The sequence below is a fragment of the Culex pipiens genome, chromosome 2 (assembly GCF_016801865.2).
Source record: "Culex pipiens pallens isolate TS chromosome 2, TS_CPP_V2, whole genome shotgun sequence".
Lineage (NCBI taxonomy): Eukaryota > Metazoa > Arthropoda > Insecta > Diptera > Culicidae > Culex > Culex pipiens.
The window spans coordinates 107,584,364-107,611,898 of NC_068938.1; the positions used below are offsets into that span (position 1 = coordinate 107,584,364).

General features: G+C 33.6%; 1 protein-coding gene across 3 annotated transcripts in view; it reads right to left on the reverse strand.

Moving 5' to 3' along the window:
• The window catches only part of LOC120414744 (synaptotagmin-5), a 74,030-nt gene that overhangs the window by 32,447 nt on the left and 14,048 nt on the right, over nt 1-27,535 (reverse strand). Inside the window, exon 1 of one of the 3 annotated variants that reach the window (XM_039576057.2) lies at nt 7,333-7,911. The exons of the other annotated variants lie outside the window; for them this stretch is intronic. The gene's annotated coding sequence lies outside the window, so the exon portion shown is untranslated. Of the gene's footprint in view, nt 1-7,332; nt 7,912-27,535 lie in introns of those variants that run through there. 3 annotated transcript variants of the gene reach the window in all.

The window sequence follows — 27,535 nt, forward strand, 5'->3', positions numbered from 1 at the left end:
GAACAACTGGAGTGGTTTCACGCTACCGTCGAGCCACGTCTCGGTGAGCAAGATAACGTCGTATTCGCAGTCCGTACAAGCCAGGAAGAATTCATCAACTTTGTTATTCAGCGATCGAACGTTTTGATAATAGAACCGGACCTGTTGAAATGCAACCGGCTGCAGACCACTGCTAATGTCTTGTTGCGACAGGATGTCCGGCAGAGGATCTTGCGTCGCTTGTGCATCGGCTATCTCGGGGCTAGGAACGATCACCGCGAAGTCGCCAGTGTCCTTTAGCGCATGGCACGAAGGGTCCGGACAACTCGGATGGCGGCGAGTGGAACTGGGGCTATGGAGTACGGAAATTTCGTGATTTTTTTTAATACAATTAAAACATAAAAACGTAACTGGTTGGGGGGCCAGCTGGCCCCCAGGATCCCTCGGTGGAAAATATGATCATTTTTTTTACTTTTTTTACTTTATGGCTGGACATAATTTTTATGTTCGTAAATATGACGATTCAGCATGAATTTTAATCGGAAAAATCGCTAAAAAATCTCACTGCACCGATTTTCGACGCTTCGTCGCCAAGTCGACAAGTTGTCAAGTTGAGCTTCGAATACTGGCGCAAAAATGCTGGTGCATATATTTGTGGCTCGAGATATACTCGTTTGTAGTTGCTTGTCTATCGATATTTCCTACAACATTTAAGATATCGTAGTTTTTCGGTTTCTTTTGCCCTGTCCGTTTTTACATTACTGTCCAATGTTTATGCAAAAACTTTTGTGACTTAGGACGTTCATCCCGCTACAAACAAATTGTTTCCCGTGTGCACCTTTGAGTAGGCTTCATTTTGTCGTGATTTCGTGAAGTTTATTTAACAGAGTTCATTGGATTCCAATAGGAGCTTTCTAAGCTTTTCATCGTTTATATTTTTTTCAATGTTTTCAATTCTCGCGACGCCCATGGCTAACTACCTAAGGTATCGCGATTGAGTGTGTAGTGGTGCGGTTGTAAAAATAGCTATCTCTGACTCTCTCACTTTCGTAGATGCTGAATGGCAAGCTTCCCTGCACCGTGCAGCACACGCGGTTCACTTCTGGAGTTTTTTTTTGAAAAGGTCCAAAAAACCAAACTTCCAGTTTTTGCTTTTTGGGTGTTTTTGAAACCGCCTAGAGTCAGGGGTATTAAAAAAAAACACTCAAAAAGCAAAAACTGAAAATTTGGTTTATTGGACCTTTTCAAAAAAAACTCCAGACTTGTACATCGGTTTTGATTTGCACCTGCTTTGTTCGGTTTATGGGCTCGTACCAAAACTAGAACACCAAATCCGCGGTGTGCGACGTCACTGACGGATGGGAAGATTGCTATGATCGCGTTTGTCATAAACGCTTGTTTGATTAAGAATTTGTACGATTAAAAATATTCTTTTGGTGAAAATTGCTTTTTCAATTCCTTTTCGAAAACACATTATCAATAATACCTTGCTTTCACCATTAAATTATTTGTATCATGTCACTTTTTTTGTGCTGACGTTATAAATAAACAATGTTATGAATTAAAAGAAGGTATATTCTTTAGTAAGAAAGGCTCTATCTCACCCCTGGTGGGATTAAATCGGGGTTTTTTCTTAATTTTTCTTACTCTTGGTGACACCTTTATTTACTAGCAATAATTGTTCCAAAATGGATTATGATGTAACACACAACTGTTAGGAACTCCAAAACTCTGTTATGTACATCAAAAGAACTTATTGTATCTTGATTATTCATCAATAAAACCGAATTGAACTGAATTGAAAATTAGGATTTTGTTTTATGGGACCATCCATAAACCACGTGGACACCTTTTGGGGTTGGGGGGTTCTTTGTAGGAAAGGCAAAACTGAGCGATTGCACAGAACCATAAGAGCACCACAAATGTATACTTAGCAGACCATATGCTTTTGACTGTCATCCATTAGACACAACGTTGGCATGAATAAACTGTATGTGTGTGATTTTGCTGAATCATCTTTTTATGTCATCTTTAATATCTTCGTATCCTTGCATGTCTGCTAAATTTTCATGCAGAAATTGTCATTTTGTGTTTGCTTTGAAAAGTTCAATTCATCCGGGTATTCGTTTTTAAAAAGCTTTAAAAAAATATTTCAATCTTTCAGCAAAATTTACCGAAATCAATTATTTCCTTTTCCCCTGGAACTGACAAACTCAATCTCAAAGATCCACAAAGTGCAACAATAAGCCCCCGGTGGAAGTTCGATCTGTTTGAATTAAACCTCCACTGTCGGATCGTGTCTCTTCCGGGGGTTGAAAACTGCAATCAAAACCGCCCCTCAATACTTCAATGCAGAAGGCATTGTTGACTTTTCATTTTCCGCACCTTTTTCCTTCCCCCCAAGGGGGTTGGCGTTGGGAGTTGTGCAATTTGCCGTGATTTGCGGGGCAAACATGAGTCCTCACTTGCGCGCTACAAAACGCCCTTTTGCGAGATGTTTGTTTGTTTTTGTCACGTGTAATTTTCCACACTTGGGTTGGCTGGGTGGGAAAACGCTTCCACCGGCAGCAGGAGTGATGTCTTCGGGGAGGAAAAAAGTCAACTCGAAGTGTGTTGTTTTACTTCGTTAGAAAATTTTCTCAATCTTGTTGCCGGTTGCTCCCCGGACGGGGACCCGACCAAATTGGCCAGATTACTTTTTCATGGTCGCACCCGGGATCACGAAGCCAACGAGCTTTTGCGCTTGAAGGGTTTTGCAATTTTCTTTGAAGAAAGTAAGTCGATAGACGTTGGTTGGTTTTACTGCAGAATGGAGTGTAAAAATTAATTGATTAATTGAAGCAAAATATATATTTTTTCAAATGTTGGTGGAATTTGTCCAAGAGTAACATTTAAAACAGAATCACAACAAGATCTTAACAATTGGAAAATTACCCCACCCCATTCTCACCTGCTACTGCAGTTCGACTCTTGCGCAGCGGCAGGAAGCAGGAAAGGATAATGAATGAATGTTTAAAGCGTTCCTGCTGGAGCAATTTAGGCTGTGGCTAGGCGCGATGGTTACGGTGGTGGCGTGAGCTCGCGCTTTGGTTTTGCATAAATTACCCGCTAATTTCGTTTGCAACATTAATGTGCATTATAGTAGCTTGGTTGCTAACATTAATTGAGTGCTGCCATGAATGTGTATGTGTGCTTTTATGGACCATGCACAGTTCTGTGTTAAGTTTTTTAAAGTTAGATGTGGTTTATTGAAATGATTATTTACTACATCCATAATAGAAAGCAGAGAGCTTTAACAATTTCAAATGGTACACCCAAAGGAAAACCATGTATTGAAATCTGCAACATTGAATTTGCTGCAGAAAATGTTCATTTTATAACAGCTTTTGCAGCAAGCTCGTAGGGGAACAGGGGGTAATATGCACCTCCTAAGGGAAAACTGTATCTCAACCATAACAGCATTTCTGTGAAAGAATTTCGTTAGATGTTCATAAATAACTATTATTCAACGTCACCCAATTGAAAAAAATCTTTAAAAACCTCAAAATTGTTTAAAAATAACAGATCTCTAAAAGTATTTTTGATTCATTTCAAACAACCATGCGGGGCAATATGCACCGCAACATTGGGGCAAAATGCACTACAAAAATGGGGCAAAATGCACCACAACATGGGGCAAAATGCACCGGGTAAAAGCAGTTTTCACTAGTCACCACTAGATGACACCGCTGTTTTTGGTTTTATCCCTTATTCCCGAATCCCACTTTCCCGAATCCCATATCCCCGAAAATCATTTCCCCGAAAATTCCACATTCCCGAAAATCATTTCCCCGAAAGTGCCATTTCCCCGAAAATCATTTTCCCGAAAATTCCATATCCCCGAATGTCATTTACCTGAATGGCAATTTTACCGAACTGTCGTTTTCCCGAATTTACATATACCCGAATGGTTATTTCCCCGAAAGTTCCATTTTCCCGAATGATATTAACTTAAATATAAACTAAATTGTTTTTTTTATGGATATTTTTACAAAAGTATGACCTTAATATTAAGTTCTCCTACGTGTGTTTTTAAATATGAAAAAAAAAAGAAAAAAAAAACAAATAACCGTAGAAGGCCATTCATAAACCACGCGGAAACTTCAAGAAAGCGGGGCTTTTAGATCATCCACGTTCATTAAAAAAGATTTTTTTTGTATGGGCAATTTTCAGCAAAGCACAATTTTCCAAAACGGTATCCACGTGGTAAGGATTGCACAGCAACGATATCTTTAAGCGACGACTCGAAGCGCAGGAATCAGTTTGTTCTAGATTTTGTTTAACTTTTTTAGTTAAATCTAAATAGTTGATTATTGAATTACAAAATGCATTTTTTTTAAATATATCATCACCGCCATTTAGGGTTTAAAATTACTAAATCACTTTAAAGTAGTTTAGGGGTTATTACCCGAAGTGAACTTTTGACAAGGCCTTTGGATAACCGAGTCTGGACTGTATTTTGATTTTCAACTAAAATGCAAAAAAAAGCGATATGATCAATGTATCAAATCGACACTGTCGTGCTATCTTGTCGTTTGTCGCTTTTTGACGTTCCGAGAAAAACGCGTGTCAGTGTTTGACCGTGAATAAACGAAAAATAGAGCACGTTTTGTAAACAATAACAAACACGTTTTATTTGGTTGACCATTCTGTGCATTGTCCTGAAATTTGTTTGAATTTGGTTGCTGAGGTCCTGAATAATAATTACAAACGTTCACGGTAGTCGGGCATGTACGTGTGTCAAAAGCATTCTGATCTGAAACCTCTTTGGCCAGTTGTCGCACTTGCAGAAATTTTCAGAGTGTGTCAAGTTAGCACGAGACGACATTTTTCGGTTTTTATTGAATATCTCAGAATTGAAATCGAATTTTGGGTATCTATGTAGGTCAAAAGATGAGGCATTGTGAGCTGCACAATATGCCTTTCTTAATTCAATTTGGCCCAAAATCGACGTACGACAAGTTAGCTCGACTGCGACGAAATGAGAAAAATAGGCAAATGTATTAAGCGGCACGCAGCTATTTAGATTTGTTCATTAGAAATATGTACTCTGCTCAAGATTTTCTCCTTCTCTACATCATTTGTCATAGTCGGAGTTTTTGTTGGATTCAGCGGAGTCAGTTCTTTTTGAAAGGAAGTTGGAGTAACTAAACCTCAGATTCCGGAATTCGAATCCTTTAACTCCACAGACGCTCGTAAAAAACTCGGAATTTTTTGAAAGTTCAATTGTGTACATGATACTTCATTGATCGCTACTTCCCCGAACCCGGTCAGGCGGTTATGCCCGTTGTCCAGAACCGCGCGCGCGGTTCTGGGCAACAGGCATACCCGCCTGACCGGGTTCGGGGAAGTGGCGTTCGGGGAAATGGCCGTTCGGGGATATGGTCATTCGGGAAAATGATTTTCGGGGATGGGAAAATTAAGGGAAGTGGCCATTCGGGAAAATGGTTTTTAGGGGAAGTCGCCATTCGGGGATGTGGCCATTCGGGGAAATGGATTGTTCGGGGAAATGATTTTCGGGTAAATGACAATTCGGGAAAGTGTCTTTTCGGAGATGTGGCATTCGGGGAAATGTCTTTTCGGGAATGTGGGTTTCGGGGAAATGTAATAGATTCCTGTTTTTACAAAGGAGCTTCTCAGCGGTGCATTTTGTCCCGACCACGCTTTTGACAGAAAATTAAATTAGGGGGATAGGGGGTAATATGCACCCCAGGGGCAAAATGCATCCCCTGCTTTTCTCGGTATTTAGAAGAATTTTCCGGGGGAAAATCATAGAAATTGGAAGCTTAACACTGCTAAACCATGCTGGAAAAATTTGAGCATCGTGGTATAAAAACAGCTTAAGTTATTTGCAAAACTTTAAAATATTGTGTTTTCATCTAATTTTCATTGAACTTTCATTATGGTTTTTGGACAATATAAAAAGCTTTTATTGTTATTGAAAGTGTTGAAGTATACATTTTTTGCGATAATCTTTATTATTGTGTAGATAGATGAGTCCAAAAACATCAAAAAATGCATTTTTAATTAAATTTTCTGCAAAAAGCGTGGTCGGGGCAAAATGCACTGTTGTGAAGCTCCTTTGTAAAAACAGCGGTGTCATCTCGTGGTGACTAGTGAAAACTGCTTTTACCCGGTGCATTTTGCCCCATGTTGTGGTGCATTTTGCCCTGTTGTTGTAGTGCATTTTGCCCCAATGTTGCAGTGCATATTGCCCCGCATGGTTGTTTGAAATGAATCAAAATTATTTTTAGAAATCTTTTATTTTTAAACAATTTTGAGGTTTTTTAAAGACTTTTTTCACTTGGATGACGTTGAATAATAGTTATTCATGAACATCTAACGAAATTCTTCCACAGAAATGCTGTTATGGTTAAGAAATCACAGTTTTCCCTTAGGAGGTGCATATTACCCCCTGTCCCCCTAAAAGTTCATTTTTTAATGTTTATGGACTCATCTATCTACAGAATAATGAAGATTATTGTAAAAATATATCTCAACACTTACAATAACAATAAATGCTTTTTATATTGCCCAAAAATCATAATGAAAGTTCAATGAAAATTAGATGAAAACAAAACATTTTAAAGTTTTGCAAATAACTTAAGCTGTTTTTATACCACGATGCTCAATTTTTTCCAGCATGGTTTAGCAGTGTTAAGCTTCCGATTTCTATGATTTTCTCCCCGGAAAATTCTTCAAAATACCGAGAAAAGCAGGGTGCATTTTGCCCCGGGGGTGCATATTGCCTCCTCTCCCCCTATATTTTACTTAAAGCTAAGAGTAATTACAGAACATCTTGTGTTGGTTTGAACGTTGTAACTAACAAAACAAAACCAATGTTAATTGATCGTCACAATCTTCTTGAATTCAGTGGCAGTGCACGAGAAAGAAACTCCTTAATTAAAATTATTTACCCAGCAAACAGCTGTGATGATCAGCAACTCCTTGCACAGCCTAGCAAAAGTTTTCAAATAACCCTCGGGGGAGGCTCTATCTCGATTACAAAGTCTTTCCCAGGAAAACGCTCACACATTTCACAGAGTTGACTTCGGCACAGTAATTCTCCGGAAAACCACAGGAGAGATACAAAACTCGTGCGGTTATTGCAGCAACCAATCAATATCCTTCACGAAACGTGCCCCAATAATTTCTGTCAAACCTCACAGCTGGAGGTGGGCTTCTGTCTGATGTAACCGAAATCTACCATCTGACACCATGCCGGCTTTTTCGGAAACCACATAACCCTTGAAGGCTGCCAGTGGTAATTGGAAAGCTCAAATCCCTAATGAAACGTTGAACATAATTACATACACAGCTCTCGATGTTGCAGATGACCGCGGGATCTGCGTTGATGGGTTCACAGGACTCGATGGTCTTCAATATGGTAACATCCTCGCCCTAAGTGGTGCGTGCTAATTGTGTTCAATCCTGTTTACTGGAACACTTGAAGTGTAACGGCACTTCAACTAGTAATTGTCAACTAGGCAGATTGCATTGGCCGAACGACGACCAGACGACGAGTGCAACGTACTTCAAACGCCTATGAATAATCTATAGCGCAATCTACATCATCTGCAATCTACAACACATCCTCAAATGGAGACACTTTTTTGCCTTCCTTCCGTACACGATACCCCAACGTCACCACTGACAAACGGACGTTGTAATCACGAAATGATCACTGGCGCCATCTCTGATTACCCCTGACGGTATGCAACAAGTTCGACTTGGACGCGTACCATCTATATTGTTCTTTTTTCTTCAAACACACACGCACCCTCACTCCACGTCCGGCACTGGAGCTTTAATGTCCTTCTCCTGTTGAGTGTGTGCCACGTTTGACCACGACCTATCCCGCACTGGTCGGACCGACCGACACATCCGAACCCGGAAACCGTCCTCGATGAACTGACGGCTGTCGTCGTTACACACTTGTTGCCGCAACGCTGCTGGAACGTGGAACACACGGAGGGAAATTTGTCTCCAAATGGCGCATGCTCCGACTTGGGTGAACTGGTGGATGAATTTGCAGTTCACGCCGTGAGTTATTTGCTTGAAGTTCAAGCAAATAAACAATGCCTCCAGGGAGGGTAGTGTTTCACCTTTAATCCTCGGTGGTGCGGAACGGTTATTGTTGGCAAGATGGTACAGTTTGAGGTTGAAACTTATTTGAATAAAAGTTTGAAAACAAATCATTAACTGCAGCTTATGAACATTAAAGTTTTTGAGTAAAACTCATCAAATTATTTATAATGTGGTCACCTATTTTTACCTTCTTGTTTTGTTAGGATATTGCTTCAAAAGGAGAAAAAGGATTTCCACCAACCCCTGACCGATCTTGTTCTTTTTTTCCTGGCAAGCTTTTCCCTCTAGCTACGCTTCTATTCACGAGTAAGTGAGTGAATGTGACGTTGACGGTATATACGCCAGGGTTCGTTTGAATGTGTGCATCTAAATGACTTCATTGTTGATTATTGCGTCAAGTTTGTAAGAGCTTCCATACACACCGGTGGCGGACTTTCAGGAGGGGTTTCTCGCTTGCTGGAGAAAGCGGAAAATGCTTGGCTTTACAGGAAGGTGAAAAGAACGTGTTAAAGTCCATTCAGCACGTTTGCTAACTTGCTCCGTCAACGAGTGTTGGGTAGTCAGCAATTCTTGTGAGATGAGACATAAAATTATCCACATCTGTACAAAATCATTTACTAGATTGAGACTACAGAGATTGATTTGATTAGTTGACATTGTTTAAAAAGCTTTTGAAGCGTTGAAACTTAATCTTAATAAGTCATGATGATACTTGAATCATTGATGTGAAGATTGACGATTATATTATTTCTAAAAATAAATTCTAAATCTATAAAAGTCAAATCAATTATTTTACCGTTTATCGATTCATGTGTATATTTCATTTATTGATATTTATATATTTTGAAACGGTTCTTTAAATTTTCATCGTGGTCATTTCTGAACAATTTAACAAGATTTGTTTAAACACTTCAAGACTGAGTTGCCAGATTATCAAACCGAATATTTATTTTGGTTGAAATACAACGGTACACATAAAAGCTAATCAAAACTACCATTAATATAAAGTTGTTTTAGAAGTATTTCCAACTAGTGCATCCATCCCGTTTTCCCGGAAGTTTTCCAATCCAGATTTTTAAGGCGAAACGGGAGCTAGAACCAAATTTTGTCGTGATTTGGCGCATCTCACTTTTTGATTTTTAAAAAATCGATTTCAACGAATTTCAAAAAACCATGAGCATCACGATGTTGCCCATATTCTAACGGATCACTGTAAAAAAAATCAAGTCTCTAAGTCAAAATATGAACAACTAGTTTAGTTTTTCAGTTAAACTCACGATTTTTATACTTCTCCATACGATTCCCATAGACTTTGGCGAAAATCAGAGGAGCGCAATTCCACCCAAGTTTTTGGTAATATATTCCATTATTCAGCTATACTTTTATATACCGTTAGATTCGTTAGAATGTAACGAACACGGTGGTATATATAAATCAATAGTTCACTAACTTTTATAACACACTTTTTTGATTACCAAAAAAATAATCAAATATTTGCTTCTCGCGCAACGCAACGGGCAACGAATCAAAGGAGAAACCTCAGAGACAAAAAAACTCCCGTGTGCCGTGGCGAGGCGCGTGGATTGTGCTGGCCGCACGCACACACTCTCATGGCGCGCAAGCACTTATTTTGAATTCATTCCTTGATGTGTTTGATTTTGAAATTATATTTTTTATTTGGGGATATTGCGAGGTTCGGATATTTTTAATTACTTCTTTTAATTATTACTAGTTTTATTTACTAATTTATTATTGCTTCATTCCTTTGTATCTAAACAGAGTATAATTAACAAATACAAATCAGGACTGAAAATATCAACATTCAAATGAATAGAATGTGATTATTATTTTAGTTAGACCAACTAAAGAATTGAAATTGGTCTTTGTTATTTTGAATAAAAAAAAACAGTTGAAAATTGTTTTGGCTAAAAAGGCTAGTATGAATTTCAATGAATGAATTTGTTTTGTAAATTCTCAAATTTTCATAGAATATTGTATGTAATATCTAAAGTGAAAACAAAATATCGCTTCGATAAAAAACGATGTTTTGAGAAAATTTGAATATTTTATAAAATGAAACAATAATAAAGTGAAAATGCTCACAAAATTTAACAAAACTCATATTTCAAATTTTAAAAATTAGAATATTTTCAAAAAAATACGTTATTTTGAGAAAAAATTTGTATTTTTCGAAAAACGAACTCCAATAAAGTGAAATTGCATACAAAGTTTCGCTACATTTAAAAAATACAATATTCTGTGAAAATTTGAGTATTGTTCAAAAATGCCCCAATAAAGTGAAAATGCTTACACAATTTTGCTTCCTTCAAAAAAAAAACAATAATTTCATTATTTCTCAAAAAAAACTCTAATAAAGTTAAAATGCATACAAAATATCGTTCATTGAAAAATACAATATAAATATTGCTTTGTTAAAAAAAATGTGCATTTTCACTTTATAAGCGTTTATTGTTTTGTTAATACCGTAAAACGGGGTGACTTTGATAGCCGGGGTGACTTTGATAGGTTTGCAATGAAGAGAAAATTAAGAGTACAATTTAAATACGTACGGAATGGTTCAGAATCATACTGACCGTGGTAGAGAAGTGTTCAAAGTACCTCAAGAAGAACTTTGCATAAAATTTTGAAATGTTTAAAAAGTAAGTTAACTATAATTAAGAAAATATTGATGAAAGTCATTATTTAAAACTTCTCAAAGTGTCATGATTTTCTCAATGAACATGATTTTGAATCGGAAAACGGAACGCATTTTCGAGTTCTTTGGACAATTTTCCACTAGGAGAATTTTAAATAAGTTTGTAAATAATAAAAATTGTGTGTCCTTGAAACACAATTAAAAAAAAAATCCAAATTTATAGGCAAATTCAGTTGAACAAATTTCATGTAAAATGTGAAAACTTGTGATTCGTGCTTTGTATTCAGTTTAAAATGCAATATAAATCAATAATTTTATAAACATAATTAGTTTTAACAAATTTCAGGCAAAATTCCTACTTTTCAACAATTTATTAGTATTTTGATAAAAAGCTTATAAAGTTAGTTAACTAAACATAAAAATTGATTTTTTTTTCTTAAAAACTTTATCAGCTACTTTATTGATGGTACATTTAACGTACAAATATAGTTTGAACATCTTAAATATGATTTTAACAAGAAAAACTATGACTATCAAAGTCACCCCGGAATTTAAACTAAGAATTTTTAACGTAACTATTTTTCTAAACACTATTGAAAAAACTTTTTTCCAAAATAGTACATGGACTTTGTGAGGCCTATTCCAGTACATGTTTTAAAAAAATAATCTTGAGAAAAACCTTACCTGTTGGAAAATATTTTAAAAACAAATTGAAATCCTATCAAAGTCACCCCGGTTTACGGTACTCAAATTCTCATAGAATATTGTATGTTTTTAAACGAAGAGAATTTTGGTATACATTTTCTATTTATTTTAGGTTTTTTTTTGGAAAATACTCAAATTTTCAAAAAATATTTCTTTGAACGATGCGAAATTTTGCACGAATGTTCACAAAATATTGTATTTTTGTAAGAACAAAATTTTGTATGCATTTTAACTTTATTAGAGTTTTTTTTTGAGAAATATTCGAATAATTGTATTTTTTATGCATTTTCAATTCTGAGTAATTTGTATGCATTTTCACTTCATTCGAGTTTTTTTTTGTAAAATATTCATTTTGTATTTTATGAACGAAGCAAAATTGTGTATGCATTTTCAATTCATTGGTTTTTTTTTGTAAAATACTCAAATTTTCTATAAATATTGTATATTTTTAAACATAGCGAAACTTTTTATGAATTTTTACTTTATTAGAGTTTTTTAAACTAAATTTTTCACAAAATACCGTATTTTTTTTTTAAATATTCTTATTTTCATAATTTGCAATATGAGTTTAAACAAAGCGAAATTTTATTTGCATAAAAAATTTCGTTTCCTTTACAAAAATACAATATTTAGTGAAAATTTGATTATTTTACAAAAAAAAGTACCCAAATGAATAGAAAATGCATACAAAATTCCGCATCGTTGAAAAAAATACAATATTTTGTGAAAATTTTAGTATTTTACAAAAAAAAAAACTCTCTGGTGAAAATGCATACAAAATATCGCTTCGGTAAAAAAGCAATATTTTGCGAAAATTTTAATGCATACAAAGTTTCACTACATTTAAAAAATGCAATATTCTGTGAAAATTTGAGTATTGTTCAAAAATGCCCCAATAAAGTAAAAATGCATACATAATTTTGCTTCCCTAAAAAAAAAAAATTGAGTTTTTCTGAAAAAAAAAACTCTTATAAAGTAAAAATGCATACAAAATTTCAATCCTTGAAAAACACAATATAAATATCACTTCGTTTAAAAAAAGTGAATGGTCGAATTTGGTGCAAGGATGAACACAAAAAAAATACTACTGCATTTTCACTTTATAAGCGTTTATTGTTTTGTAAAAACTCAAATTTTCATAGAATATTGTTTGTTTTTAAACGAAGCGAAATTTTGTATGCATTTTCACTTCATTGGTTTTTTTTTGTAAAATACTCAAATTTTCTCGAAATATTGTATATTTTTAAACATAGCGAAACTTTTTATGAATTTTTACTTTATTTGAGTTTTTTTAAACTCAATTTTTCACAAAATACCGTATTTTTTTAAAAAATATTCTTATTTTCATAATTTGCAATATGAGTTTAAACAAAGCGAAATTTTATTTGTATAAAAAATTTCTTTTCCTTTAAAAAAATACAATATTTATTGAAAATTTGATTATTTTACAAAATAAAGTACCCTAATGAAGAGAAAATGCATACAAAATTCCGCTTCGTTGAAAAAAAAAAAACAATATTTTGTGAAAATTTTAGTATTTTACAAAAAAAAACTCTCTGGTGAAAATGCATACAAAATATCGCTTCGGTAAAAAAGCAATATTTTGCGAAAATTTTAATGCATACAAAGTTTCACTACATTTAAAAAATGCAATATTCTGTGAAAATTTGAGTATTGTTCAAAAATGCCCCAATAAAGTAAAAATGCATACATAATTTTGCTTCCCTAAAAAAAAAAAAAAATTGAGTTTTTCTGAAAAAAAAAACTCTTATAAAGTAAAAATGCATACAAAATTTCAATCCTTGAAAAAAACAATATAAATATCACTTCGTTTAAAAAAAGTGAATGGTCGAATTTGGTCCAAGGATGTACACAAAAAAAATATTACTGCATTTTCACTTTATAAGCGTTTATTGTTTTGTAAAAACTCAAATTTTCATAGAATATTGTTTGTTTTTAAACGAAGCGAAATTTTGTATGCATTTTCTCTTTATTAGATTTTTTTTTGGAAAATACTCAAATTTTCACAAAATATTATATTTTTTCGAACGAAGCGAAATTTTTTATGGATGTTCACGAAATATTATATTTTTTAATGAACGAAATTTTGTATGCATTTTTACTTTATTGGAGTTTTTTTTTGAAGAAATACTCAAATTATTGTATTTTTTGAAGAGAGCAAAATTTTGTATGCATTTTCACTTTATTGGGCCTTTTTTGAAAAATACTAAAATTTTCACAGAATATTGTATTTTTTAAATGTAGCGAAACTTTGTATGCATTTTCACTTTATTAGAGTTATTGTTTCGTGAAATACCAAAATTTTCTCAAAATACCGTATTTTTTGAAAATATTAAAATTTTTATAATTTGAAATATGAGTTCAAACGCAGCGAAATTATTTGAGCATTTTCACTATATTATATAATAAAGTTATATATGTATTATTAGCCGGGGCCGTGTTGTAGGGGTAAGCGTGGTTGCCTCTCACCCAGTCGGCCTGGGTTCGATCCCAGAAGGTCCCGGTGGCAAATTTTGAGACGAGATTTGTCTGATCACGCCTTCCGTCGGACGGGGAAGTAAATGTTGGCCCCGGTCTAACCTCAAGCTCAGTCCAGGTGTAGGAGTCGTCTCCCTGGGTCCTGCCTCGGTGGAGTCGCTGGTAGGCAGTTGACGGAGGGGTGGTACGACCCCTTCCAGTTTTGAACATGCGAAAAAAGAGATGATTTTCAATAATTTGTAGCCTGAAACGGTGATGAGATAGAAATTTGGTGTCAAAGGGACTTTTATGAAAAATTAGACGCCCGATTTGATGGCGTACTCAGAATTCCAAAAAAACGTATTTTTCATCGAAAAAAAAAACATTGAAAAAGTTTTAAAAATTCTCCCATTTTAAGTTACTCGACTGTAAAAAAATTTGGAACTTCTCATTTTATGGGAAATTTAATGTTTTTTCGAATCAACATTGACTCAGAAGGGTCATTTTTTCATTTAGAACAAAAATTTTCAATTTAAAATTTCGTGTTTTTTCTAACTTTGCAGGTTTATTTTTTAGAGTGTAACAATGTTCTACAAAGTTGTTGAGCAGACAAATACAAAAATTTATATAGACATAAAGGGTTTGCTTATAAACATCACGAGTTATCGCGATTTTACGAAAAAAAGTTTTGTAAAAGTTGGTCGTCATCTATCATGGCTGTTCATGGTCACCCGCGACAGACACGGACGACGAAACAAAGAGAAACGCAAAAAGTAACTTTTTCAAAACTTTTTTTTTCGTAAAATCGCGATGATTCGTGATGTTTATAAGCCCCTTATGTCTACATATCAATTTTTTGTAATTGTCTGCTCTACAACTTTGTAGAACATTGTTACACTCTAAAAAATAACCCTGCAAAGTTATAAAAAACACGAAATATTAAAATTAAAAATTTTGTTCTAAATGAAAAAAAAACCTACTCGTTATATATACCAAAATGCCTCAAAAAGTGACATTTTGAAAAAATCATTTTTTACGGGTTACGTCCAATCAAGCTCATATTTTGGATTTGGGCATTGTATGCCCACCGGAACAAACCCTTGAATGCCCGCCAAAAAGTCATTTTTGTTACATCCTAATATGTATAGATTCATTTTGTAAAATATAAAAGTTTTCACAAAATATTGCCTTTTTTACTGAAGCTTTATTTTGTATGAATTTTCAGTTCTGAATATTTTGTATGGATTTTCACTTCATTAGAGATTTTTTTAAGTAAAATACTCATATTGTGTTTTAAGAACGAAGCAAATTTTTTTATGCATTTTTATTTCATTGGTTTTTTTAAGAGAAAATGCATACCAAATTTCGCTTCATTTAAAACAATATTTTGTGAAAATTTTAGTATATTACAAAAAAAATCTGAAGTGAAAATGCATACAAAATATTACTTTGGTAAAGAAACACAATATTTTATAAAAATTTGAATATTTTACAAAATGAAACTATGATAATGTGAAAATGCTCACAAAATTTCACTGCGTTTGAACTCATATTTCAAATTATGAAAATTAGAAAATTTTCAAAAAATACGGTATTTTGAGAATTTTTTTTTACGAAAAAATAACTCTTATAAAGCGAAAATGCATACAAAGTTTTACTACAATTAAAAAATACAATATTCTGTGAAAGTTTGACAATTTATTTTTCAATGAATGAAATTTTGTATGCATTTAAACTTTATTAGGGTTTTTTTTTTCAAAAAAAACTCAAATTATTTGTTTTTGAAGGAAGCAACATTATGTATGCATTTTCACTTTATTGGGGCATTTTTGAACAATACTCAAATTTTCACAGAAAATTTGTTTTTTTGAAATGTAGCGAAACTTTGTATGCATTTTCACTTTATAAGAGTTATTTTTTCGTATAATACAATTTGTTTCACAAAATACCTTATTTTTGAAAATATTCTAATTTTCATAATTTGAAATATGAGTTCAAAAGCAGCGAAATTTCGTGTGCATTTTCACTTTATTTTAGTTTCATTTTGTAAAATATTAAAATTTTCGCAAAATATTGCTTTTTTACCGAAGCGATATTTTGTATGCATTTTCACTTGGGAGTTTTTTTTTTGTAAAATAATCAAATTTTCACTGAATATTGTATTTTTTTAAAGGAAACGAAATTTTTTATGCAAATAAAATTTCGCTTTGTTTAAACTCATATTGCAAATTATGAAAATAAGAATATTTTTAAAAAAATACGTATTTTGTGAAAATTTGAGTTTAAAAAAACTCTAATAAATTAAAAATTCATAAAAAGTTTCGATAGGTTTGAAAAATTTACAATATTTCGAGAAAACTTTAGTATTTCACAAAAAAAAAACCAATGAAGTGAAAATGCATACACAATTATGCTTCGTTCATAAAAAACAATATAAGTATTTTACAAAAAAAAACTCTAATGAAGTGAAAATGCATACAAGATACTCAGAATTGAAAATACATAAAACAAATACAATTATTCGAATATTTCTCAAAAAAACTCTAATAAAGTTAAAATGCATACAAAATTTCGTTCTTACAAAAATACAATATTTTGTGAACATTCGTACAAAATTTCGCATCGTTCAAAGAAATACAATATTTTTTGAAAATTTGAATGTTTTCCAAAAACATCTCTAATAAATAGAAAATGTATACAAAAATTCTCTTCATTTAAAAACATACAATATTCTATGAGAATTAGAGTACTAACAAAACAATAAACGATTACATAGTGAAAATGCATACAAAAATTGTGAAAAGTTGATTATTTTACAGAATATAACTCTAAAAAAAGGAACAAAATTGTGCTTCGTTGAAAAATTACATTATTCTGTGAAAATTTGATTATTTTAGTATTTATTTTTGTGTACATCCTTGGACCAAATTCGCCCATCCACATTTTTTTTAACAAAGCAATATTTATATTGTATTTTTCAATGAACGATATTTTGTATGCATTTTAACTTTATTAGAGTTTTTTTTGAGAAATAATGAAATTATTGTTTTTTTTTTTTGAAGGAAGCAAAATTGTGTAAGCATTTTCACTTTATTGGGGCATTTTTGAACAATACTCAAATTTTCACAGAATATTGTATTTTTTAAATGTAGCGAAACTTTGTATGCAATTTCACTTTATTGGAGTTCGTTTTTCGAAAAATACAAATTTTTTCTCAAAATAACGTATTTTATTGAAAATATTCTAATTTTTAAAATTTGAAATATGAGTTTTGTTAGATTTTGTGAGCATTTTCACTTTATTATTGTTTCATTTTATAAAATATTCAAATTTTCTCAAAACATCGTTTTTTATCGAAGCGATATTTTGATTTCACTTTAGATATTACATACAATATTCTATGAAAATTTGAGAATTTACAAAACAAATTCATTCATTGAAATTCATACTAGCCTTTTTAGCCAAAACAATTTTCAACTGTTTTTTTTTATTCAAAATAACAAAGACCAATTTCAATTCTTTAGTTGGTCTAACTAAAATAATAATCACATTCTATTCATTTGAATGTTGATATTTTCAGTCCTGATTTGTATTTGTTAATTATACTCTGTTTAGATACAAAGGAATGAAGCAATAATAAATTAGTAAATAAAACTAGTAATAATTAAAAGAAGTAATTAAAAATATCCGAACCTCGCAATATCCCCAAATAAAAAATATAATTTCAAAATCAAACACATCAAGGAATGAATTCAAAATAAGTGCTTGCGCGCCATGAGAGTGTGTGCGTGCGGCCAGCACAATCCACGCGCCTCGCCACGGCACACGGGAGTTTTTTTGTCTCTGAGGTTTCTCCTTTGATTCGTTGCCCGTTGCGTTGCGCGAGAAGCAAATATTTGATTATTTTTTTGGTAATCAAAAAAGTGTGTTATAAAAGTTAGTGAACTATTGATTTATATATACCACCGTGTTCGTTACATTCTAACGAATCTAACGGTATATAAAAGTATAGCTGAATAATGGAATATATTACCAAAAACTTGGGTGGAATTGCGCTCCTCTGATTTTCGCCAAAGTCTATGGGAATCGTATGGAGAAGTATAAAAATCGTGAGTTTAACTGAAAAACTAAACTAGTTGTTCATATTTTGACTTAGAGACTTGATTTTTTTTACAGTGATCCGTTAGAATATGGGCAACATCGTGATGCTCATGGTTTTTTGAAATTCGTTGAAATCGATTTTTTAAAAATCAAAAAGTGAGATGCGCCAAATCACGACAAAATTTGGTTCTAGCTCCCGTTTCGCCTTAAGCGAAGATGGCGTTCGAATGGTGAACGCCCGAAATGTCAAAATCACGCAGTGGTACCAACATTACGAAAAAAGTGTGCCATGGCATAACAGCCATACTTTTTTTTCTAATATTGGTGCTACTGCGCGATTTTGACAATTCGGGCGTTCACAATTCGAACGCCATCTTCGCTTAAAAACCTGGATAGCCGGGAATGTAGGGGAAAATGGGGCAAGTGTAACAAGCTAAGGAAATGCCCGTAAAACCCATCATAATATAATGTATTTGAAAGGTTTTTTTTTTCATTTTTAGATTTAATAATAATATTTTACTCAAAATGTGATAGTTGCAGCAATTCGTAATTTTGTCCATACTTCAAATTCATATGGTACACTTGCCCCACCTGAACAAAATATTTTAAAAGCTCTCAACAAAAAAACCAAAAGTTAAATCATACTTTATGACAGATGCAAGTCATTGGTAGGGACACTACTGATTTAGAAACAATTGCATTTTGATAAAATTAGCGTCAAAATGAACCCTTAGTCTTATTTTGTACTTTCCAAATATTATAAGAAAACAAAGGTTTTGAAAAAAAAACTTCATCAAATCTAATGCCCCATGGCGTTTACGTCATTTTGGTGGTTATGTGGTAGTAGAAGCAGCTAATTGCATTACAGTGTACATAAATGCATAATGCGTAGCTCTTAAATATTGTCCATGTAATTTTATATAATTTTGAATGATTGGGCATTACATTTACGTCTGTGAAGGTTTTTTTTAATTTGAAATAAATAATTATATTTGATCAATTTTCCTAAGGTACCGGCGCGTCAGGACACATGTAAGGATTTGGGAATGCTGTTGAACCATGTGTTTGCCCAATTTTTTGATATTTTAAAACAGAAACAGAGCAACAAAATTAGTAAAAAATAAACAAGATTTTTTTAATAACAAAAAACTTTCTAAATCTGAATCACATTGAACACAAATTGTCGTTGATTTGAAATCCAAAACAGTAGTAAATTACAAGTTTCAAATTATTTTTTTAAAGTTTTCTAAATCTTCCGGTTTATAATAAGCGACTAGTTCTATTATTTCAAGCCCAAGTGTATTAAAAATTGTTTATATGCCTTAAGTCCGGGATCTCATGACTGCGGGATATTCCGGAATTTCAAAATTATGTTTTCCATGTACCGTAAACTGGGGTGACTTTGATAGCCCGGGGTGACATTGATAGAAATTTGATTTGGCCACTAATTTTGATACATCCAATGTAACAGTCACATTTTTGCATATATGTTCGATAATAAGCTATCCCTTAATGTTTACATACTTAAAATTCTCAAAAATGTTTAGATACTTATTTGACGGGCATTTGAAAAACCTATCAAAGTCACCCCGGGCTATCAAAGTCACCCCAGTTTACGGTACGTAAAAAATAAAAAAAAATAAGCAAATTTATGACATCTTGTGATAAGTTCATATATTTTACTGGAGACTTAATATCTTAGGACACTACTTTGTAAACCGTTCGTTAGAACGTTTGTAAGAGGGGCCGAAAAAAGCCTTCATGAAGGTTAAGCAAAATAGAACGGGGGTTTTCAAATGTCAATGTACGTCGATATAAAATATGTGGTTTCCAACAAGAATTTATTTAAATTCTCTGCTAAAGCTTTGATGTTCAATTAGTTTCTTAGGGTTACTAAATCTTAATTTGAAAAAAAAAAAAAAACTTTCAAATCATCGATTCAAAAGATGAAGATCTAACAGTTGTGAATAATGAAGAGGAGGGTGAATAAGAATTATTTCAAAAGTTTGGATAATTCAGATGATTTTACTGATTTTATGGCCTCAAAAATGTAGAATTTTCATTTTCTTTAAGAAAAACACATTTTTTTGCCTTCCTCACCTGAGGTAACCTAACGACTCAGAATCGAAAACTGAACAAATGTCTGTGCACAGAAAAAAATATGGTAATATTCATCAGGAAATGGTGACAGATTTTGTGTAAAAAAATGATTAATTTCACCCCAGAAAATGATGAATTTTCATCAGTTTTTGATTGATATTTATCAGGTTCACATTTTTACACATTTTTTATGTAATATTACTCAAAAAAAAAGAGGTAATAGTCAACCTACCAAATTTTCGATTAGTGAGCTGACCACGGGGACGCGCTGTCTTGTTTTAGCATGCTCATTTTTATTTCTTTTGTGTCGCTGTTTGTGTGCTTGGGTGCGTGGTTATTATGTATAGGTGAAGGGATTTTATTAAATGATCATTATATTGCATTATTATATTTAATTGATTATATAACCACACTATATTTTACACTTAACACATTATACAAAACACATATGAAACTGTAAACAGGAGCGTTTGGTACGGTATGTCCACGCATCCTTCCTCCCCTGTAGATTCTGTGAAATGTGCTCCGTTCACAGAATCTGTCTCTGCGGTTAATGCAACGCAGTAGGCCTGGCCGCTTTAATTTATGCAATACATCTTCGGGGTTACTCAAGTGTACTGCAATAATTAATATAGACAAGAAAGAATTTGGGGCGTAATCTAACCCCAAGTTCTTCCAGGATGCTTTCTTCGGACTGGCTGCGCTTGTGTTCGATTAGATTAGATTAGATAGTCAACCTACCAAATTTTCAACATTCTAAAATTCAACTTTTTTTCTGTGTGTGTATGTCTGTCTCGAATTATGACCGCTTAAGTGATATTTATGTATCTTTTTGAAGCCGGATCTCACTTAAATGTATGTAAACTATGTCCAGATCTATCAACCGACCCATTGTTGGTAAGGTAATTGAAAGACTTTTCCAATTTGTCCAAAACATTGGTAATCTGGCAACCCTGTCTCAAGTTATGACCACTTCAGTGATATTTGTGTACTTTTTTATTCCGGATCTAAAAAAATAGATGAAATTTGTGTTCAAAGTATGTGTCCCATCATGTCACCCACTGTTTGTATAGAGTGAGGAAGGCACCAACCACATAGGTGGATTAAGTTAGTTTTTGTTATCAATTCAATATGTTCATTTTAATTTAAAGTTGCACAAAATGAGCATAAAGTGAAAAATTTGGAAAAATCTGTCAATATCTGGCACAGAGTAGAATAAATCTTTATTCTGGCTGGTATTTGACAAATCTTGGATTCCCAGATTTATCTGTCAAATTGATCATTATTAAGTTTTCTTTTAAAGTTTAAAGGGGTAGGGAAGGAGGGTAATATTCAACCCTCAATATCGATTGATTGAAGTTTGGGGTCGAAAACATGATATTTGCCCTTTACCCTTTTTGGTTAATAATAACTTGTTTGTCAGTGTTGTAAAAAGAATCAACGGACTGTACTGCACCTTTTATGAGATTTCCATTAAAATAAAATAATTTCGTATAAAAATTGAATCTTTAATTGTTTTAGGCTTTTTTTCAGGATTTTAACTAAATTTAAAAAATGCTTATTTATGAATGTTTAATATGTTGATGTTGGCTTTGTATACACCTAGAACTGGACATCGGCATACAAGACGATAAAGAGCACGATTCGGTAGTAAAATGGTACTGTGTGCGGACTGAGAGGATAAATCTCGATATTACCGAGAGTACTTTACTCATGGGTTCATCTTCAAAAAAAGTTCATTTATAAAAAAAAGTACCGGTACCGAGACTAGGACCCAAGACCTTCGGCATATTGAACCGTGCCTTTGCCGTATGGGCCACCATGGTTCGGTGACTGATTGGCGATCAATTGTCCATATAAGCCACTCAATAGGATGAACTGTTCCAATGAGAGGACAATACTCTCGCAAAATAGCACTTTCTCCACGTTTCTTTTCGTGAGGACAATCCCCTCGTTCTTAAACTTTGGGTGTAAACATGCTCAGAAATCTGCTCATGAATCATAAAACAAAGTTGAAAACAAATTATCATAGCCAATGTCATCTTCAATCCTTACAAACCATCAGACTGGCATTCAAAAAGCAACAATGGTAATTTTGTCTCTTTTGATTGTAGCAAAAACTGGTAAGCTCTGGCAATGAAACGTCACAACAGTAAAGAAAGGTGCATTATTTTTGTATGATTTAGGAAAGAAGGAAATTCAAGCGACAGTTCTATGAAACCAGTTCCTTTTCCCCCAACAAAATCCGCAAGCCAAAATTGGCCACAATGAACGGGCGACGTTGTGTGTGCTGTGCAGTCAGAGTGGCCTGTCACAATGTTGCTGGCAGCATTTTACCACCGATGACAAATGATCATTTTTATTTATTCGCCACTATGAATCACGTCCTGCGATTACGGTTTATGACATATGTTTTGCAGGGCAAAACTTGACGATTTATAAGTCTCACTGGCGTTATGGATTACGATTGGTAGAATGATACCTTTGCAAGTAGTTGATGTGTTCAAAATGTCGACTTTTTTCAACTACGTTTTATTTGCGTGACCCCTTTCAAATTCATTATCGAGCACGTTTCGTAATCATCTACTCAGCGTGATTAAATCTCACACCGGAATCCATTTCATTTGTCCACCAGGTTCCGTTTCCGGCCAAATTTGATGGTATCGTTTTCCATTGCCCGTCCATTGCCGGTCACCAACAGAAAAAAAATGAAGCAGATTGAATCGTTGATAGAAAACCTGAGTAAATTGCGCCTTATTCGGTTTCGGCGGATCCTGCGGCGGGAAGTTTATTCCCGCAGTGTTTTTTTTCTGTTTTTGGCATGAGAACGAAATTTGAACGGGTATTGTGGGAAACCGTGGTTATCGTTGATGCGATCCTGTGGAGGACCCCGGGGCGTGGTTTAGCAACACCAGCCGGAATCCTCCCACGCGGGAAAATGGAATTCCGAAAATAACTCCCTCCCTCCGAGGTGGGTGTTCTGGATTTGGATCGTTAAATTGAATGATAATGTCAGGATACCAGATCCAATAAAACATTTTTTTCAAAGATTCTTATATATTTTTGAAATTTTCTCATCAATTTCCATACACTATGCTCAAAAATGTGGAAATCTTGGTGTGATTTTGATTTTTTTTTATAAAACTTGAATTTCGTTCATTATTCACTACACCTTTTGTTTTGCCTAAAATTCAATCACTTATCAACAGATATATGATAAATTTGAGTTTGGAAACTATTTTTATTCATAGTTTTTGAACAACTCATTCAATTTCAGAGTGACGTCCAACTACTGATGAGCTAGCACCTGAATAAAGCCAACTAGGCACGTATTGATTCGCTGGACCCGCATGAAGAGTTCACATTACGTGTGGTAAATTCTCGCCTGAACACACAAAATTTTACCCACAGAAGAGTTACGCTCATCGCTCCCAGAGGTCAGATCCCGGATGAAATGCTTCCCCGATATATGATGCGACCAACCGGAAAGCCTTTTTTTTGCCGGCACGGTTAGTTGGTTCTCTGTATGTGTGCCATGAATTCTTGATGGCGGAAGACTGAATTTTAATTTTCCACGCAAATTTGCCCCCTTTATTCCCAACACGTGTAAAACGGGTGTGTGCTCGACTTTTATTGAGTCTGGAAGTGGTCACGTGGGTTGTTGGGAATTAACTTGTGTACGAAACGTTGTGGCTTTTGGTTAAATTTACCCTGAAAGAATGTTCTCTCACTGTCAAAAATGTTCTCTGTTACGGAGAAAAATCTTTCACCATCTGCTCCACAGTCAAATCAGTGCCTTTTCCTCGAATGTCCATTATTTATCGTCGAGGCGAAATGGCCAGTTCCAGCTGTCACCGTCCTACCAAAGTTGATGCCACTCTGGTGTGCTCTAGATCATAATACCTCGTGCATATCGTTCTTCGTACTTTCGCAAGGCGAATACGACCCAACCGAGAGAGATTCCGTCCGTTTACTTCGTTACTGTCTGCGGCGCACAAGTTATTGCAGGACGTGATGGCAATTCTTAAGCATGGCTCAAGCTTTCCTGTTGCTTTCACACCAAGAACAAAAAAAATCGCCGATTTCAGTGGATGATGATTCCGACGAAAAACATGACCTAATATCGCCTCCAGTTGATTGATCCGGGGCGTTGATGATGTACACAACGACACAAATCCATTAGGTGTCGGGTTGAACAGTCCCGAAGGGAGATGGTTCCCACATTGACACCGTAGAAAGAAAGAAATCGATAGTGATAAAATGAGACTTCATGACGGTACCGTCAATTTGATGACGTACTCAGACATACGATATTTTGGAAGAAATTCCGATCGAATGCCAGAGGGACGGCCACGAAATAGTATCACGTTTCACGTGAACGATTTTCTGGAGGGTATAGGGGACATAAAGTGATCCACCACCGCGATCTCTCCAAAACCCGGAATATTGAATTAAGTCTCACTTTTTCGAAATTGAAAATAAAATATAATTTTAAAACAAAACTTCAAATTTGTCAACCATTAAAAAAATGCGCTGGATCATTTAGATTATCAGCCACAGATTTAGTAAACTACTGAAAATGGAGTAGGATAGACCTCATTTTTTTGTTTTTCTAATTCGAATAATGAATAATTTGCAAAAATGGTCTGGATTTTGGTGTTTAAGAGACTGCTATGGAAAAATTACGATGTATGTTTAACATTCTTAAAATTCCGGATTATCGCATTTTTCATTTAAAATACAATAAAGTTTTTACATCCCTTAATTTTTTTTTCTAACTAAGCTACAAAAAATTGTAGGACATGTCAATTAAAGCGAATTTAATTTACCTGTCGATATTATTTAAAAAACGTAACTTAATCCACCCTAGGGTGGTTGGTGCCTTCCTCACATTTAAAGGGTGCTATCCAAAATAGTGGGTCTCGTGGCGCAGGGGTAGCGGCTTCGGCTGCCGATCCCGATGATGCTATGAGACGCGGGTTCGATTCCCGCCTTATCCACTGAGCTTCTATCGGATGGTGAAGTAAAACGTCGGTCCCGGTTTCTCCTGTCTCGTCAGAGGCGCTGGAGCAGAAATCCCACGTTAGAGGAAGGCCATGCCCCGGGGGGCGTAGTGCCAATAGTTTCGTTTTTTTATCCAAAATAGACACAAAAAGGCGATGTTTTTCAGTGTTTTATCAATTTGACTCATTATTCATACCACTAGATTGGATAGTCTTCATATTGCAGGGCACTTATATGCTTACACCTTTTGATATGGTAGCCAGATCCCCAATCCAATTCGTGCTTGTTGAAAAGGTCTTTTGATTACCTATCCAACGATATGTCGCATGAGAGTTCCGGACAACGTTTTCATCAACATATCTGAGATCCGGCCTCCAAAAAGTACATAAATAACACTTAAGTGCTTATAACTTTTGACAGGGTAGTCAGATCTTCAATGTCTTTGACGCGTTGGAAAGGTGTTTCAAATACCTTTCTGAAAATGTATAACATGACAGGTTTTCTTACAAAAACCACCCTTTTTACAATCTTCCGAACCTTAGTCAAAATTTTTTTTTTAGCAAAACTTTTGAAGTACTTAACAAAACTGCAAAATTTTTAATAGCGACTTATGGGACCCCAAGACGGATCGAATGACGCCAAAACGGACAAAATCGGTTCAGCCAATGTCGAGATAATCGAGTGCATATTTTTTGGTGCACAGGCCCACATCCCTACACACACACACACACAGACATTTGCTCAGAATTTGATTCTGAGTCGATAGGTATACATGAAGGTGGGTCTAGGAGGTCTAATTGAGAAGTTCATTTTTCGAGTGATTTTATAGCCTTTCCTCAGTAAAGTGAGGAAGGCAAAAATCATTTCAAAATTTCGTGTATATTGTAACTTTACTAGTTTATTTTTTGCGTAACAATGTTGAAAAATATTGTAGATTTGAAAATAACAATTGTGTGTAACCATCACGAGTTATCGAATCGATTTTTTTTTCAGATAAACAAGTCTTGACTCTAACTAATTATTTTTTTAAATATTTAGTAACTATTTAAAAAAATCAACATTTCATTATTTTCGTTTTTAAAACAATAAAAAAACAGTTTGAAAAAGACACTAACCGCTAAACTAGACAACAATTTGCAAAAATGCATTCAGCTTGATCAATTTGTCCTACAAATTGCTCAAAATGTGACAATTTAAGTCCATTAAACACAGACAAAATAAAAAAAACAGAAAATTGAAAGAGGCAGACTATGTCCAAATTAACAGGCTAAGGCAGGCATGACAAAATACAAACATTTTGACCATTTTTTCTGAATATTTTTGATAATAATCTTTTCAAAATCAAAATTTCCCTTGTCATACATATTTTCGAAAATATGCATACCATTTTTGTATAAAAGATGGATTTCAAGAAATTCAAGAAATTCAAGAAATTCAAGAAATTCAAGGAATTCAAGAAATTCAAGAAATTCAAGAAATTCAAGAAATTCAAGAAATTCAAGAAATTCAAGAAATTCAAGAAATTCAAGAAATTCAAGAAATTCAAGAAATTCAAGAAATTCAAGAAAAACAAGAAAATCAAGAAATTCAAGAAATTCAAGAAATTCAAGAAATTCAAGAAATTCAAGAAATTCAAGAAATTTAAGAAATTCAAGAAATTCAAGAAATTCAAGAAATTCAAGAAATTCAAGAAATTCAAGAAATTCAAGAAATTCAAGAAATTCAAGAAATTCAAGAAATTCAAGAAATTCAAGAAATTCAAGAAATTCAAGAAATTCAAGAAATTCAAGAAATTCAAGAAATTCAAGAAATTCAAGAAATTCAAGAAATTCAAGAAATTCAAGAAATTCAAGAAATTCAAGAAATTCAAGAAATTCAAGAAATTCAAGAAATTCAAGAAATTCAAGAAATTCAAGAAATTCAAGAAATTCAAGAAATTCAAGAAATTCAAGAAATTCAAGAAATTCAAGAAATTCAAAAAAAACAAGAAATTCAAGAAATTCAAGAAATTCAAGAAATTCATGAAATTCCAGAAATTCAAGAAATTCAAGAAATTCAAAAAATTCAAGAAATTCAAGAATTTCAAGAAATTCAAGAAATTCAAGAAATTCAAGAAATTCAAGAAATTCAAGAAATTCAAGAAATTCAAGAAATTCAAGAAATTCAAGAAATTCAAGAAATTCAAGAAATTCAAGAAATTCAAGAAATTCAAGAAATTCAAGAAATTCAAGAAATTCAAGAAATTCAAGAAATTCAAGAAATTCAAGAAATTCAAGAAATTCAAGAAATTCAAGCAATTCAAGAAATTCAAGAAATTCAAGAAATTCAAGAAATTCAGGAAATTCAAGAAATTCAAGAAATTCAAGAAATTCAAGAAATTCGAGA